Below are 18165 nucleotides of genomic sequence, written 5' to 3' on the forward strand. Positions count from 1 at the left end.
CGTTCTTCCAACTGCTGGGCACCACAGTCAGCTTATCATCTGGATACCACCCTCAAACGAACGGGCAGACCGAGCGGAAGATACAGGAGATCTCCCGGTACCTTCGGACGTACTGCTCCCAACACCAGGACACCTGGAGCCAGTATCTACCGTGGGCTGAGTATGCACAAAATTCCCTTCGTCAGACATCTACTGGTTTAACCCCGTTTCAATGTATCCTAGGCTACCAACCTGCACTATTCCCATGGACCGGGGAACCCTCCGAAGTGCCTGCGGTAGATCACTGGTTCCGGGAGAGCGAGAGGGTGTGGGACTCAGCTCATGTCCATCTACAACGGGCAGTACGGAGGCACACGGAGTACGCCAATCGCCACAGGTTACCTAATCCTGTTTACCTTCCTGGAGACCAGGTATGGCTCTCTACCCGGGACATCCGCCTCCGTCTGCCCAGCAAGAAGCTGAGTCCCCGCTACATAGGGCCATTCACCATCCACTCACAAATAAATCCCGTCACCTACCGTCTGAACTTACCTCCACGCTATCGGATCTCTCCCACGTTTCACGTCTCTCTGCTTAAACGTCACACTGAACCTCTGTTCCCTTCCTCTGCAGAATCGGAACCACCTCCTCCTCCAGACCAACCTGAAATCCTCGGTGACAACATCTACCAGGTCCGAGAGATCCTAGACTCCCGGCGGCGGAACGGCCGACTCCAGTACCTCGTGGACTGGGAGGGGTTCGGACCCGAGGAGAGATCGTGGATACCCCGTGATGACATCTTGGATCCTGCTCTCCTCGAGGAGTTCCACCAACAGCACCCGGAACGCCCAGCTCCCCGAGGCCGAGGTCGTCCCCGTCGCCGCTCTTGGGTGCCAGGAGTCACCCGTGGAGGGGGGGGTGATGTCACACCCTCAGCACGTTCCCTCAGTCCCAATCACCGTGATCCATCACAAACCAGCCAATCCCCACTGCACCACGCCCGTGAACCATCACCAGAGTTCTAATCACCCACACCTGGAACTGCAATCACCACTCCCTTTATATACTCACCTCTGTCATTCACTCACCGGCTGGAATCAAAGTTACATGGACACCTCTCTGTGGATCTTCTCCTCCTCTCGATTCTCCTGTGCTCTTCAAGGACTGCATCTGGGTGAACCTGTGAAACACATATTACCCACTTTAAGGGAAGTGACTGTTGCTCTTGCTGACGATTGCCTATGAACTTATGTTTACCTGTTTGGACTGTGTTTGAAGACTCGGATACCGAAGTCTATACTCGCCTGTTTTCACCTGTTTGAAGTGTGCACGTCTGTTAATAAATACCTTGAAATATACTTACCTTCTCCTTGTGTGTGTGGACGTGACAGGTACAGTGAGAAAAAAAAATATTTGATCCCCTGCTGATTTTGTACGTTTGCCCACTGACAAAGGAATGATCAGTCTACACTTTTAATGGTGGGTTTATTTGTAAGAGAGGTTTAACAGTAAGAGACAGAATAACAAAAAAAAAATAAAAATTAAAAAAAAAAAATAAATAAAAATAAATAATCAAATAATTATTTGACCCCTTCGCAAAACAGGACTTAGTACTTGGTGCCAAAAACCTTGCTGGCAATCACAGAGGTCAGACATTTCTTGTAGTTGTCCACCAGGTTTGCACACATCTCAAGAGGGATTTTGTCCCACTCCTCTTTGCAGATCCTCTCTAAGTCATTAAGGTTTCGAGGCTGACGTTTGGCAGCTCGAACCTTCAGCTTCCTCCACAGATTTTCTATGGGATTAAGGTCTGGAGACTGGCTAGGCCACTCCAGGACCTTAAAGGGATAGTTCACCCAAAAATTAAAATGTGATCTTTATCTGCTTACCCCCAGGGCATCCAAGAGGTGACTTTTTTTCTTCAGTAGAAAACAAACAAAGATCTTTAACTCAAACCGTTGCAGTCTGTCAGTCATATAATTGCAGTTAATGGCAGAGGTGGGTAGTAACGAATTACATTTACTTCGTTACATTTACTTGAGTAAATTTTTGGGGTAACTGGTACTTTTAGAGTATATTTAAATATAGGTACTTTTACTCTTACTCAAGTACATTTATAGTGAAAAAAAAATTACTTTTACTTCGCTACATTTGATCGCGTTCCTCCGTTACTTTCCTCAGAAACGTGTCATTGGAATTTTCATTTCATTTCTGATAAAACTGCGTTAATACTGCTGTGTATACAGCTGTTACTATGGAAACTGTAATATTTCAGCGCTCCTAAAGCACCCCCTCGTGACAGATAATTAATTTTTAATTTCAAAACATTCTTTTCAGCTGTTTATGGTCAAATGATTGCAATTATCGACCCATGTTTTTATGCAGCAAACACAGAGTTGTAAATGTAAAAAGTTAAGGTGTCTTCTAAAAATCTAAACAAGTACATTAATATTTATGTTTCAAATAAATATAATAAATTATATACTCAATTTATCCCTTTTAATGTTATAAAGGATGAAATGCCATAGTGTAACATATTTTGATTTTGTGTGAAACGTCTCGGGTTACGTATGTAACCTTAGTTCCCTGAGGGAACGAGACGCCGCGTCAGGAACGCTATGGGGAACGCCATTGGCGGGCCGCACTCTGAATCATGTCTACAACCAATGAACGACGGGGGTGACGTCACAGGCGCGGTGACGTCACCGACCAGGAAGTATAAAGCACGTGCGTTTGAAGCCGGCGGCAGCTCTTAGGAATGAAGCGAGCGCCGCAGGGGCGGGAATTATGGTCCGAGACGCGGCGTCTCGTTCCCTCAGGGAACTAAGGTTACATACGTAACCCGAGACGTTCCCTTCCGGGAACGAGACGCCGCGTCAGGAACGCTATGGGGAACGAGACTACCAACGCCCCCATAATTTCCGAGCCCTGCGAGTGTCTGCTCAACCAGGGTGGAAAAAGAGAGAGCCCTTGTCTAGCATTCCGCGGACAAGAAGGCCCTGTAGTCCTCGGCCCTCGGGCACACGAGGAATGGTAGTCTTCCTCTGTCTGGTCGCCAGCCAGAGCGAGAGGTACTCCGCGGCCCTCAGGCACACGCAGAGTCTTAGTCCTTTGTCTGGGAGTTAGCCAGAACAAGAGGGACCGAATGACCACTGTCTAGCACTCGGCGGACAGATGGTGTGGGAAGTCCTCGGTCCGTAGACCCACGAGGACAGTGAACTCGACCTCAGGAGGCTCCTCGGCCCTCGGGCACACGAGGAGAGGGTGATCCTTTGTCTGGGGGTTCAGCCAGAACAAGAGGGATCCAAGGCTCGGCCTGGAGCTCTGCCAGGACGCGAGGGAATAAGCCATTGTCTAGCATTACGCGGACAAGAGGGCACTGCAATCCCCGGCCCTCGGACTCACGGGGAAGACAGTAGGGGCCTCTGCCTGGTAGCCAACCAGCGCATGAGGCACTCCTCGGCCTTATTCGAAGGCAGACGAGGAGTCTTAGTCCTTGGTCTGGGAAAGGCCAGAAACCAGAGGGACCGAAATACACTCGGTCTGATAGCATCCTGCGTCAGAACACGAGGAGAATTAAGCCATTGTCTAGCATTCCGCGGACAAGAGGGCTGTGCAGTTCTCGGCCCTTAGGCACACGAGAACCGTGACCTCTGCCTGGTTCGCCAGCCAGTGCGAGAGGCACCCCTCGGCCCTCGGGCTCACGAGGAGTCTTAGTCCTTTGTCTGGGGGTATTGCCAGGACAAGAGGGACTGAAAGAGCTTTTGTCTAGCTTGCACGGACAAAAGGGTAGAATTTGCAGATCTCTTTAAGTGGCGAAACGACTTCTCTTCTTTCCGCAGAAAGAATGCGCCTTGAGAAGTCTCCTCCTGGCTAGGGAGGTGGCTGATCCTCTAGGCCTAGCGCACTAGGCCGAGAGTACAGCCGAGCCTGGAGCGGCTCTAAGGTCGAGTTCGTAATACCTAACGAATGTTAGGGGCGTGGACCAACCCGCAGCATTGCAGATGTCCTGTATTGGGACACCTGCCGTCAGAGCCCTCGAGGCCGACAGACCTCGAGTGGAGTGAGCCTTGAGTCCCATCGGGGATGGGAGATCAGAGGACTCGTAGGCTGTAGATATGGCATCAATGATCCATCTACTGATAGTAGGCTTAGAAGCCGGGCCCCCTCTCTTTGGGGGGCCGTAACAGACAAACAATTGCTCTGTTCTACGCCACGTGGCAGCTCTGTGGACGTATGCATCTAAGGCTCTGACTGGGCACATGCAGTTTAACTTCCTGTGGTTCGGCTCGGCGAACGGAGGAGGATAGAACGCCTGCAGCGTTATGGGCTGCGGTACTAGGGAGGGGACCTTCGGGACGTACCCGACCCTGGGATAAAGAAAGGCCTTGGCCATCCCTGGGGCAAACTCTAAGTGAGATGGGGCCACTGAGAGGGCCTGCAGGTCCCCAACTCTCTTGAGAGAGGTGAGTGCTAATAGGAGCGCTGTCTTAATTGTGAGAACGCGATCCGTAGACTCTTCTATGGGCTCGAATGGAGGCTTGCATAGAGCTTCTAGTACCACAGCCAGGTCCCACGTGGGGACCCTGGGTGTCACCCGAGGCCTCAGCCTGAGCACACCGCGGAGGAACCGTATGACCAAGGGCTCTCTACCTACTGAGAGGCCACCTAAAGGGGCGTGGTAGGCACTTATGGCCGCCACGTATACCTTTAGAGTGGAGTGAGCTAGCCCTGCGGATAGGCGAGACTGTAGGAACTCCAGAACTGTACCGACCGGGCAGTTAACTGGGTCCAGGTGGCGCTCGCGGCACCATCTCGTGAATAAGTTCCACTTAAGGCCATACAGTTTCTTTGTAGAGGGAGCTCTGGATTGGAGAAGGGTCTCAACAACCTCGGTTGAGAGACCCGCTCCTATGAGTTGTGCCCCCTCAGGGGCCACACCCATAACCTCCAATTCTCTGGGTGGGAGTGGCATATTGCGCCCCCAGCCTGAGACAGGAGGTCCCTCCTGACGGGAATCTCCCATGGAGAGCCGTCGAGGAGAGGTACCAGGTCCGAGAACCATACTCGTGCCGGCCAGTACGGGGCTACTAGTAGCAGCCGCACTTGAAACCGACGGACCCGTTCCAGAACTCCCGGGAGCAGAGCGATCGGGGGAAAGGCGTACAGACGCAGCCTCGGCCACGTCTGTGCCATGGCATCCAGCCCCAGTGGAGCTGGAGGAACTAGAGAGTACCAGAGGGGACAGTGCGATGTCTCCTGAGTCGCAAACAGGTCCACCTGTGCCTGGCCAAACACTCTCCAGATCTGCTTCACCACCTCTGGGTGAAGCATCCATTCCCCGGGCCTCGGCCCCTGCCTCGACAGGACGTCTGCTCCCACATTCAGATGTCCAGGAATATGGACTGCTCTCAGGGAGAGGAATTTCTCTTGAGACCAAAGGAGTATCCGGTACGCCAGCTTGTATAAGGGGCGTGAGCGGAGTCCTCCTTGGTGGTTTATGTAGTAAACCACCGTAGTGCTGTCTGTACGGACCAGCACGTGTTTGTTTCTTAGGTCTGTGAGAAACCTCTTTAGGGCCAGGAATACTGCCAGCATCTCTAAGCGGTTTATGTGCCACGAGAGATGGTGGGCGCTCCATAGGCCTTGGGCTGAGCGGCCACGCATGACCGCCCCCCAACCGGTAAGGGAAGCATCTGTCGCTAGCGTGATGCGGCGACCAGGCACTCCCAGAACCGGTCCCTGAGAGAGGAACCAGGGTTTCCTCCACATGGCCAAGGCACGTAGGCAACGCCGCGTGACCTTGATCTTGCGGAGCGGGTTTCCCCTCGGGGAGAACCCCCTGGTCCTGAGCCACCACTGTAGTGGTCTCATGTGCAGCAGTCCAAAAGGTATCACGTTGGAAGCGGCTGCCATGAGACCTAACAGTACTTGAAACTGTTTGACAGTGAGTGACTGGCCTAGCTTTACTGCATTCACTGCGGTTAGTATGGAATCGACTCGTGCAGGAGACATGCGTGCCTGCGTGGAGATCGAATCCCACACTACGCCTAAGTAAGTGATCCTCTGTAGTGGAGAAAGCACACTCTTTTTGGCGTTGAGTCTCAACCCCAACTCTTTCATGTGAGCGAGAACAGCACCTCGATGCTGAACCGCTAACTGTTAGTTGAGTATGCGGATGTCCTGGAGTCGCAACGGAGCCAGAGCAGCATCCACACACTTCGTGAAAGTGCGGGGTGAGAGAGCTAGGCCAAAAGGAAGCACTCTGTATTGGTAAGCCTTGCCCCTGAAAGCGAACCTGAGATACTTCCTGTACTGAAGAACCAGAAAGTTCACTAAGGGTACCAGCCTCTCGAGACTGGTGTCTGGATTTACTCGAGGAACTAACTCGGAGTCCTGTAACAGCGAACTGGCAGGAAGCGCCGGAATTAGCTCCTCGGAAAACCCCCGCGGGGGTTGCGAACTCTCCAGGGCCGCTACGTTTCCGGGCGGACCAGCTAGAGGATGTTCGCGGGAGATAGCCGCGCCCTGTAACACTGGCAGGGTTAGCTGACTCATCTCCTGAGGGCCACGAAGGGGTCTGAAACCCGCACCTGGAGGTACGGTGCAAACCCCCTCGAGAGGGGCTGCCCTCAACGGCCCAGAACCACAACCGTCAGGGCCGCTTAGCCGAGGACTTCCTTGACTGGAGGACGACCCTCAGGTCAGGCCTCTTCGTCTTGGAAGCCCCCGACTTAGAGCGTTGCTTTCCGTGTCCCCTAGGCTGGGCCGGGGGAGCACGGGCGGCAACGCTCTGCTTTTGTGCCTCTCTATGGGAGCTCGTACACGGCTGAGGCTGCTTCTTAGATGGTGCAGCAGCCTCAGAGGAGAACACGCGGCGAGGAAGGAATGTTCTGAACGCCGCCGCCTGCTTGCGGGCCTCCTGGTGCCTGGCTACAACGGTATCAACCGCGGCACCAAAGAGGCCAGATGGTTTGCAGGGGGGCGTCCAGAAGCGTGACCCTGTCCTTTTCTTTTACGTCGGACAGGGTCAGCCAGAGATGCCTCTCCGCGGCCACCAGGGCTGCCATAGACCGCCCAACAGCACGGGCGGCCTCCTTGGTGGCGCGGAGAGCGAGATCTGCAGTTTTCTGCATCTCTGTAATGCTAACTTCCTCGCCGCTGCTGAACTCCTTCAGCAGGTCAGCCTGGTAGGCTTGCAGGATGCCCATGGTGTGAAGGCAAGACCCTGCTTGACCTGCTGCCGTGTATGCCTTACCCACCAGGCCGGATGTGACTTTAAGGGGCCTGGTGGGCAAGGACGGAGCCTTCAAGGACGACGCCGAGCCGGGGGACAGATAGCCCACAAGCGTCTGTTCGACCCGTGGCATCGCCCTATAGCCATACTCTTCTGCCCCCCCCCACATTTCCATAATTTTCAGCAGGGGAGAAGAGACGGGAAGAGTATGGCTTTTCCCACGATCTCGCTAGCTCTTGGTGGAGATCGGGGAAAAAGGGAAGGCTCCGTTTTGGAGGTGCTGACTTTGTCCGCAGGAAGCGATCATCTAATCGGCTTCGCTGCGGCTCATGAGATTGGTGTTGTTCTGCGGGCCATGTGATGTGCAATTTGGCTACCGCGTTAGTCAGCACCTCTACGAGCTCCTCATAGTGAGGCGAGCGTGATGGCGGTTGTGGTTCCTCTGTAACACTTTCAATGTCAACCTCCTCAGAGGAAGACAAGAGGAACTCGGGGACCTCCTCCCGGGGGGAAGAAACCGCAGCGCGGGCTTCCGCATCCAGGAGGAGATCGCTCGATCCGCTGAGTGAGGGCGGAGATAGGGGATCACCCGTCTCCATACCCTCCAGCAGATCGAGCTGCGAGCCCCACGAGTGCAGCCGCCGCTCCGCCTCGACGGAAGCGGGGCCAGACCCACGGGGCACGCTGGTGAAAGCCCCCTCCTCGAAGAGGGCTTTCCGGGAGCGAAGCACACGCACCGGCAGGCGTTCACAGTGCGTACAGCCAGCCTTTTCGAGGGCTGACTGTGCGTGCTCCGATCCCAAGCAGACCACACATAGGCTGTGTGTATCCCCACCAACAATGAAGCGTTGGCAAGGAGGGACACACTGCCTATGCGGGCGCTTAACCGCCACCAAACTCTCTTTTTTAGAAGGTTGTTTTGTAGCCATACTACTCAAATAAAAGTGTGTCAAACTGGACACGAAAAACAGCAGTATGGTACGGACAGACACAGACACAGAGCGCTCTCGCTGAATGACAAAAGCTGCCGCCGGCTTCAAACGCACGTGCTTTATACTTCCTGGTCGGTGACGTCACCGCGCCTGTGACGTCACCCCCGTCGTTCATTGGTTGTAGACATGATTCAGAGTGCGGCCCGCCAATGGCGTTCCCCATAGCGTTCCTGACGCGGCTCGAGTTCCCGGAAGGGAACTGTCTGAATTTTAAATCATGCCATTTTATGGCTTAATATTCTACTTTACATTGTCCAGTCCCATTACTGTTTATTTTACTTTTGCAGATCTTAAAATGGTTATGAATTGCTTTAAATTAATATTTAAAAATTCTGCAGATACACTAAATTAAATAAATATAATGAAATAAAATTACTTCCTTGATATTTGTTTATATTTGTGTATTAAAAACATTTTGATTAGACTCCTATCTGATTTTCTATATTTAAAAAAAGGTCTTTTTTTATTTGGGCTAGTTAAATTAATTTTCGGGCTACCAAAATCTGAAGAGTACCTGCCCGAAGGCTACCAGAAATTTTGCGAGCCCTGTGTGTATGTATATATATATATATTAAATATATATATATATATATATATATATATATATATATATATATATATATATTTAAGCAATAAGGTACGAGAGGCCGTGCTGTATCGTGAATAAATCACGGCTGAAGGGCCCTTCAGCCGTGATTTATTCACGATACAGCACGGCCTCAAGTACCTTATTGCTTTTATAAAATGGTTACCACACAATAAAAATATTAATATCAAAAATATATATTAATTTAAATGTAAATTTGGTTGTACGTTTTCATAAAGTAAAATCATTAACTGCTTTCCGCTGTAAAAAGTAGTCCCTAACTGCTGCAGCTGTGTTTACGTTGCTAAGGGTGGTTGCTAAGGAGGTTCAATGATACACAAAACCGTTGAGTGAAGCGGTCATAGCCGTGCCGTATCATGAATACGACACAGCTGCTGACCAATCAGAATTGAGGAATGGAACTAACCGTTTTATAAATATATATATGTGACCCTGGACCACAAAACCAGTCATAAGGTTAAATTTTACAAAACTGAGATGTATACATCATATGAAAGCTCAATAAATAAGCTTTCTATTGATGTTTGGTTTGTTGGGATAGGACAATATTTGGCCGAGATACAACTATTTGAAAATCTGGAATCTGAGGGTGCAAAAAATCAAAATGCTGAGAAAATCACCTTTAAACTTCTCCAAATGAAGTTCTTAGCAATGCATATTACTAATCAAAAATTACATTTTGATATATTTATAGTAGGAATTTTACAAAAAATCTTCATGGAACATAATCTTTACTTAATTTCCTAATGATTTTTGGCATAAAAGAAAAATCAATAATTTTGACCCAAACAATGTATTTTTGGCTATTGCTACAAATATACCCCAGCGACTTAAGACTGGTTTTGTGGTCCAGGGTCACATATATGATGTTTTCAAGGAGAGGTGTGCAGAAGCTTTCCAAACAGTTTGAAATTCAGGGTCTTCACTTCATATCAAGAAGTGACTAGTAACTAGCTACTTGAGTACTTTTTTCATCGGATACTTTTTTACTCTTACTCAAGTAACTATTAAGATTGTTACTTTTACTCATACTTGAGTAAATATTTCCATAAGTACTTGTACTTTTACTTGAGTACAGATTTTGGGTACTCTACCCACCTCTGGTTAATGGGATCCACAGCTGTAATAGTCAAAAAAACATACACAGACAAAACCAAATTAAACCCTGCGGCTCATGACAATACATTGAGGTGTTAAGACAAAAACAATGTGCAAGAGGTGTGTGCAAGATGCGTCAGAAACGATTTGTCATGCATATACGTCAATCATTGTTTACACAGTGCATAGCGACTATTTAAAATGATAATTACTTGTGCTTATTCTGATTCTTGCAACCGATTAAAAACTAAAAAATGATGTTTCCTTGTGCAAACTCATCCAGGAGTGTTAACTTTTCACCGACTACTATGCCAGAGCACGTTGACCCGTCACGTGTTGGCTGTTGTAAACACGCTCAGGACAGATGAACATTGCGGTGGATCAGAGGTAAAAAATTATATAAATACTATTCAGTTTCTTGCATACACTAATTGTTTTGTGTCTTAACTCCTCAATGTATTGTTACGAGCCACAGGGTCTAATTTGGTTTTGTCTGTGTATGTTTTTTTTTACTATTAAATCTGTGGATCCCATTGACTGACACACTGCAACAGTTTGAGTTAAAAATCTTTGTGTTCTACTGAAGAAAGCCACCTACATCTTGGATGCCCTGGGGGTAAGCAGATAAACATCAAATTTTCATTTTTGGCTGAACTATTTTTCAAACGTGCTTCTTCCTGAGCCACTCCTTTGTTGCCTTGGTGGTGTGTTTTGGCTCATTGTCATGCTGGAATACCCATCCATGATCCATTTTCAATGCCCTGGCTGAGGGAAGGAGGTTTTCACCCAAGATTTGACCGTCCACCGTCCCTCTGATTCGATGCAGTTGTCCTGTCTTCTTAGCAGAAAAGCACCCCCAAAGAATAATGTTTCCACCTCCTTGTTTGACGGTGGGGATGGTGTTCTTGGGGTCATAGGCAGCATTCCTCCTCCTCCAAACACAGCGAGTTGAGTAGATGCCAAAGAGCTTGATTTTGGTTTAATCTGACCACAACACTACCATCAAGTTCTCTGAATCATTCAGATGTTCATTGGCAAACTTCAGATGAGCCTGTACATGTGCTTTCTTGAGCAGGTGGACCTTGCGGGCTCTGTAGGATTTCAGTCTTTCACGGGGTAGTGTGTTACCAATTGTTTTCTTGGTGACTATGGTCCCAGCTGCCTTGAGATCACTGACAAGATCCTCCTGTATAGTTCTGGACTGATTCCTCACTGTTCTCATGATCATTGAAACTCCATGAGGTGAAATCTTGCATGGAGCCCCAGACCGAGATTTAACAGTTATTTTGTGTTTCTTCCATTCATGAATAATCACACCAACTGTTGTCACCTTCTCACCAAGCTACTTGGCGATGGTCTTGTAGCCCATTCCAGCCTTGTGTAGGTCTACAATCTTGTCCCTGACATCCTTGGACAGCTCTTTGGTCTTGGCCATGGTGGAGAGTTTGAAATCTGATTGATTGATTGCTTCTGTGAACAGGTGTATTTTATACACGTAACAAACTGAGATTACGAGCACTCCCTTTAAAAGAGTGCCTTACCTGTATAAAAGACATGTGGGAGACAGAAATCTTGCTTATTGATAGGACATCAAATACTTATTTCACTCATTAAATTGCAAATCAATTTATAACTTTTTTGAAATGTGTTTTTCTTATTTTTGTTTTTGTTGTTATTCTGTCTCTCACTGTTTAATTAAACCTACCATTATACCATTATTTTTTTTCCCTCCCTGTAAGTTAAATGTATTGCAGATTCACTACAGTAAGCCTACAATAGTGATTTTTATTTTGAGATTTGGTAGGGAATTTCAGGTTTACCTCATTTATCTTTTGACTTTGCATCATGTCGTTAAACAGAAAAAGATATATTACCTCTGACCATCAGATTCATCCATAACCATCAGATTTATCCATGAAAAAGCAGTGCCAAACCACAAATGAATAGCTCTGAAAGTAACTTGCAATATTAAGTTATGACCACAGATGGGGATAGAGAGGCTTTTGACTAAAAATGACTAAATCACTGTTCCGTTAACTTCAATGAGGAATTGATTTAGTAGTAATTAATAGATAATAAACATCATATCCAGCATCAGCATCTATACATGGGATCTGTATTTGGTCTTGAGGGGGGCAAAATTACCTGAAATAAACTTTTGCGAAAGTATGATTTTAAGATTCACTCATTTTTGAACCTGTGCTTGAATGAGATAGAGGAAGTCAGATAAAGTGCCGAAGCTAAAATCAGCCTCTCGCAGCAGCGTGTTTTGGCTTTGATCAAGGCGTACCTGAACGTCATTAGATCAGCTTTAAAATAAGATGTTAATTTTCTCTCCTTTTTTTTTTCCTCAGGAATCGTTATTGTCTCATTTGCGCAGGGGTGTGTTCATTCTCCATTACCTCCAGCCACCAATTTGCATAATTATCATTCTGAGATGAAGCTCTTTTAACACGGGTAACGGCAAGCATCAGCAGAGCCTGGGTGAAAAGGATGTGTTTGGAGGAAAAGTTCTCAGATGTTCTTAAATTAACACAGATCAAATCTAAATCTAATTAATATGCCTTTTAGCACTGATAGCACAACCTGATGATAAGTTTATACATTTTTGAAGCATTTTTCTTGCATTTAACCTTTCTCCTCCACATCCTTTTAGCATTTTCACTTCATTTTCTTTTGTTCCAGATTATCTGAAAATATCAAGCCAGGAAAGGTCAGATTCTGTTTAACAAGCTGGATGTTGACTTATTCTACTAACCAGATATCAGTGAAAATAGTAAAATAACTGCAATAATGAATAAAGAATTAAGATATTTTTGATTTCCATAGACATCAATGCAACTGACAAATTCAAGGCCCAGAAAGGTAGTAAAAACATTGTTACAACTAATCAATGCGACATTAGTGGATTAACCATAATGTTATGAAGCTATAAGAATACTTTTTGTGCACAGAAAACAGAAATAACGATTAGACTGATCAGAAGTTTCCTTTTTCCAGAGCATTTGAATTTGTGGTGAACTCCTCTATTTCATTATTTCCTTACACTAATTACTGTCTTTCTTCTTCTTCTTCTTCTTCTTCTTCTTCTTCTTCTTCTTCTTCTTCTTCTTCTTCTTCTTCTCTTTCTCTTCTGGCTGCCCACAGCTGCCAGTTCAGATGTCAGTTTCACAGCCAGATGACTCAATTATATTGTGGGAGCGGCAGCTTTTCAGGGAGGAAAGTGTGATCTTCAGCGGCGGTATGGCTTTGAGACCATTTGGTAAGAAATGCTGGGGAAAATGGACGCAGCACATTAAAGGGCCCTTCATTAGTTGAGGTACATTAAGGCTACTAGAGGCTCACCACTCTCCTGAGCATAGACGATAACATTTACACACACACACACACACACACACACACACACACACACACACACACACACACACACACACACACACACACACACACACACACACACACACACACACACACACACACACAGTCTCCACACAAAGTTAATGAAAACGCTTGCCATTGACTTGTGTGTGTCTGTGTGTGTGTGTGCTGAGAGGAAATAAGGGGCTAGAGTCCTGGCAGAAGCAATATCAAGCATGAGTAATTTACAGGGTTTGGGCTGTGTGGTATTTCTGTTCTCAGGCCTGTTAGAGATTTGTCCAGTAGATAGAGCACATATAACTGATAGAGAGAAAGAGAGAGGGAGGCAGAAACTCAAAGCCCGCAGATAACAGTCAATGTGCTCTTTGTTCAAGTAGTGACTGGTCTAATGTTTATCCATCATTTAAGGAAGAGACGAGAGGAACTGTTAAAGACCATATGTAATAGTAGCTTTTAGTCCATGCATGTTAGCTTTGGGGTCAGCTATATGCTAGCATAAACTCGTGGTCACTTTTTTGCAGATATGCATATTCAAAATATGACAGAATATAAATATATACAGTCAAGCCAAAAATTAATAAGTTAATAGGCTAAGAGGTAAAGTTTTGGCGAGCATTATCAATTAAGATATTAGCCTAATATTTCACCTACCTGACCGGAAATGATGAATGTTGTTAAGATTCTTGCCCTGGAAACCACAAACACCTTCCTCAGACAGTTTTTTGCACTCTTCTACTTGATTTGTTATTACTTTTGGCAGTCTATAGTAGCCTACTCCACATGTTTTTCCCAGTCTGACTGATTAGTACAGCCCAAAACATGACAATAATTGACCATTTTCAGCAGCAATAATCAGCAAATCCTACGAGTTCTGTTCGGTTCAGTAGTATTGTTTACGTTCAGTGCCACCAATATGGCCGATTAATGACGTGTCGTGAAAACACGTGTCCTGAATTTATTGGTAACTGTCACGTATCTGGTTGATCCTGTCATCATGAGCTCTTGCACCACACTTCTGGACTGCAATCCCCACAAGCCACTGCACCAATCACTGCACACACCTGCTCCTCGTTTTCCACTGCACTGATTGCTGCACACACCTGTTTCACATTTACCCACATGCATTTAAGCCACAGACACACACAGCTTCCTTGTGAAGTCTTATTGTTCCGTATGGTCATTATTCTGAGCGTTTCTTTCCGTGTTTGTTTACCCTTGTGTTTGATTCCTGGACTCCTCCCCGTGTTTTGATTCTCGCTGCCAGCCCCGACCTTCTGCCTGTGTTTGACTACTCTTTGGATTATCCTCGTTGTTGTTGTTTGCCGGTGATTGACCCTGTCTGTTTACCATGCCTTCTAAATAAATGCTGCAAATGGATCCGCAAGTCTCCAGACCTCCGTTGTGACAGTAACATTTTGCTCCTATTTTAAAGATGATAATATATTTGGCCTTTCAGAGACAATTGTGACACAAAATATGATCAGAAGTAAATAGTCTAACAGTTGTGCAAAAATGCAAATCAAAATAAGTAATTAATAACATTTAAAATAAAATAAAAATCCACCATGTTGTCATTCAGTTGCTAGCCTAAGGTATAATCAAGTTAATTTAAGCAGTGTGTTATCAGTGTTAGAAGTTGTGGAAAAAGTACTTGCAATGTCTAAGTTCAGAGTAAGAAGAAGCTGTTTAAATGTGCAGATGTTGCTCTTCCCACAGTGTTCAAAAATGATTAATTTACTTTTTACCCCTATCTGGCTCATTTAAATGTACAATTGGTGTTTAATGTTTGTGTGAAAGTTTGTTTGAAAAAAAAAAGAGAAGTGTTGTTCCAAGTTATTTATTAGTCTGATAGTATTATCAGAGGTATTCTGAGATGATATTTACATAATCTTAGAATTTTTTATCACTGGGGTTATTGTCTCTTGTTACAATCCTTTCTTAATCCAGGAAAAAATTTATAATAATAAATAATATACAAATGAGAAGTTGTCCTTTATGTTGAGTTATAATGTCAGAATGTTAATGTTAATACTGGAATTAATTCCAAATTTAATAATTTAGTAAACTTCCTCAACTCTTGCCCCCTTTAAACACATTCTCGGTTTTACTTTATTTTGATGGTCCCTTTAACATTCTGTTCACTATAACTAACATCGTACCTATATATCTACTAACTCTCATTTGAGTGATAGTAGACTGGTAGGGTTAGGGTTAGAATAAGTTGACATGTCTTAACAGTTACTTATAGTCATTAGAATGTCTGTTGGGCGACTATCACAATAAAAAGTTAGCAGATGTTAAGCAGACAGTCTACTTATACTTTTATGAGAGTTTACATTTACCAGTATTTATTTAGCAGATGCTTTTATCCAAAGCTACTTACAGTTGGGGAATACATCAAGCGATTCATCTTAAAGAGGCAAATTGACACAGGAAGTGCTCGTAATACCAAGTTTTCAGCATTGTTAAAAAAAGTGCATGCTAGACAGGGAAAGCATAAAGAAAAGAGGATTTTTAGGATAAAATTAAATAGTGACGAAAGTGTCAGGTTTTTCAGGTGTCGCCTGAAAATTGTCAGGAATCAGCGTTCCATTAGTTGACATATAGGTGCAACGTTACTTATTGTCATGGAAATGTTCAAAAGCGACCATCACAATAAAGTGTTACCAAATTCTCTACAGAGAATTGCCTGTAATTCCTATGCCTGTAAAATCACATGCCTGTAAAACCACCAGTAACAGGCTAGGTCCTATTTCAGCCAGCAAACTTTGTGAGAACCTGTGGTCATGCAGGCTGCAAGGTTTCACATTTGTTATTTTATGATTTTGACATGTGTTCACACCCCATTTATGGTCGCCATGTGCCCTTGAAGCATCCTTTTGGGTAGCCCACACTGATTCAGACTACTGACAGTCAATGTGATATTATGTCACCAAAGTGAGGCAGGGTTTGGGACAGGGCCCATGGTGTTATAGGAGGGGTTCTTAACTCTGGCCCTCAAGGTCCACTTTCCTGCAGAGTTGAGCTCCAACCCTAATCAAACACATCTGAACCAGCTAAGCTAGGTTTTCAGGGTTACTTGAAAGTTACAGGCAGATGAATTTGATCAAGGTTAGAGCTAAACTCTGCGGGAAAGTGGACGTCGAGGGCCAGAGTTGAAAACCCCTGTGCTATAGAAAAACATGTTTCATGGCTGTGACATTACTGATGCTTATTGCTGATGCTTTCTGACCAAAAAATATTATTCTAATTAACTCACCTAAAGTTATTTCATGAGGTTGATAGGAGTCAATGATGACTGTCTGTCTGTATGTGCTTAAAGTTGACCATATCTAAAAGGGATGAAATTTCAACTGACCTATTTTTATTCTCACAAATGTTTGTAAATGCAGACTGCATGGCTAGGTGCTTCATTTTATACACCTGTGCCAATGGGTTTGATTGAAATACCTGAACTGAATAATTAAGAGGTGTGTTCTGTGTATGTACATGTATGTGTGTGTGTGTGTGTGTGTGTGTGTGTGTGTACCTGGTATTCATCACGTTGTGGGGACCAAATGTCCCCACAAGGATAGGAATACCAGTAGATTTTGACCTTCTGGGGACATTTCTCAGGTCCCCATGAGGAAACAGGCTAATAAATCATGCACAATGAGTTTTTTTGAGTAAGTAAAAGTATGCACAATCTCCTGTGAGGGCTAGGTTTAGGTGTAGGGTAGGTGTAGGGCGATAGAAAGTACGGTTTGTACAGTATAAAAACCATTACGCCTATGGAATGTCCCCATAAAACATGTAAACCCAACATGTGTGTGTGTGCGCATGTGTGCATTAACACCACTTTGCCTGGCATTATGGCTGCTCCACAGGACAGTTACCCTGGCTCTCTCTTCCGCTGTCTCAGCTCAAAGCCATCCTCCTTCCCTGGGACAGCCTCCCACAGAGGGGCAGATGCTCTCATTTTACCCACCAGGAGTACCAACCACCCCCACCCCCAAACACCCATCCACCCATCCACCCACCCACCCACACACACACACACACACACACACACACACACGCTCCTCTATAAAACACACACTCTGATGATCATGAACTCAGTTATTGCATGTGTTGATAGATAACTTAATATTAGATATGAATTAGATACTGAAAATGAAAACTGAAATTTCATGTTTTATCTAATATGGACTACAAGGTTATGTGTAGTTGTCTTGGCATATTATTGTGTATTATTTTCCTGAATTAAAATAAAAGTTGAAATTCAAAATTTAAATTAAAAGAATAATTAAAATGAAAGCATTGTTTACTCGCCTTCATAACATATCCAGTTTTTTTCTTCTTCAGTGAAACACAAAATGACAGTTTTTGAATAACCATTTTGCAACTTTTTTTGGAGCAGTTTACAGTAATACAAGCTCAAAAAAGTGCTCTACAGTCTTACACTGTAAGTCTTATAAAGCTTATGACAGGCTTGTGTAAAGACAAGATTAACATTTTTGTACACTAAAAGTTCTCTCCAAGCTTCTGTCTGTCCCACAGAGACTAGGTCATTTAAGTCCAAGACCTAGACCAAAAGAGGGCAGAGTTTGAGTCAATATCGAGACTAGAAGTGGTTTGAGTCTTAGTCCAGTCTCGAGGACTAAGACTAAGAGCATGGACTCGACTTAGAGTCTAAAACTACAGTTGAAGTCAAAAGTTTACATACACCTTGCAGAAACTGTTAAATTTTCATCATACAAAATACGTTATTTTTTATTTAGTACTGACCTGAATAAGATATTTTGCATAAAAATGTTTACTTAAAGTCCACAAAATTATAGTTGAATTTATAAAAATTATCCTGTTCAAAAGTTTACATACACTTGATTCTTATT

The sequence above is a fragment of the Garra rufa genome, unplaced genomic scaffold (genome assembly GCF_049309525.1).
Source record: "Garra rufa unplaced genomic scaffold, GarRuf1.0 hap1_unplaced_011, whole genome shotgun sequence".
Lineage (NCBI taxonomy): Eukaryota > Metazoa > Chordata > Actinopteri > Cypriniformes > Cyprinidae > Garra > Garra rufa.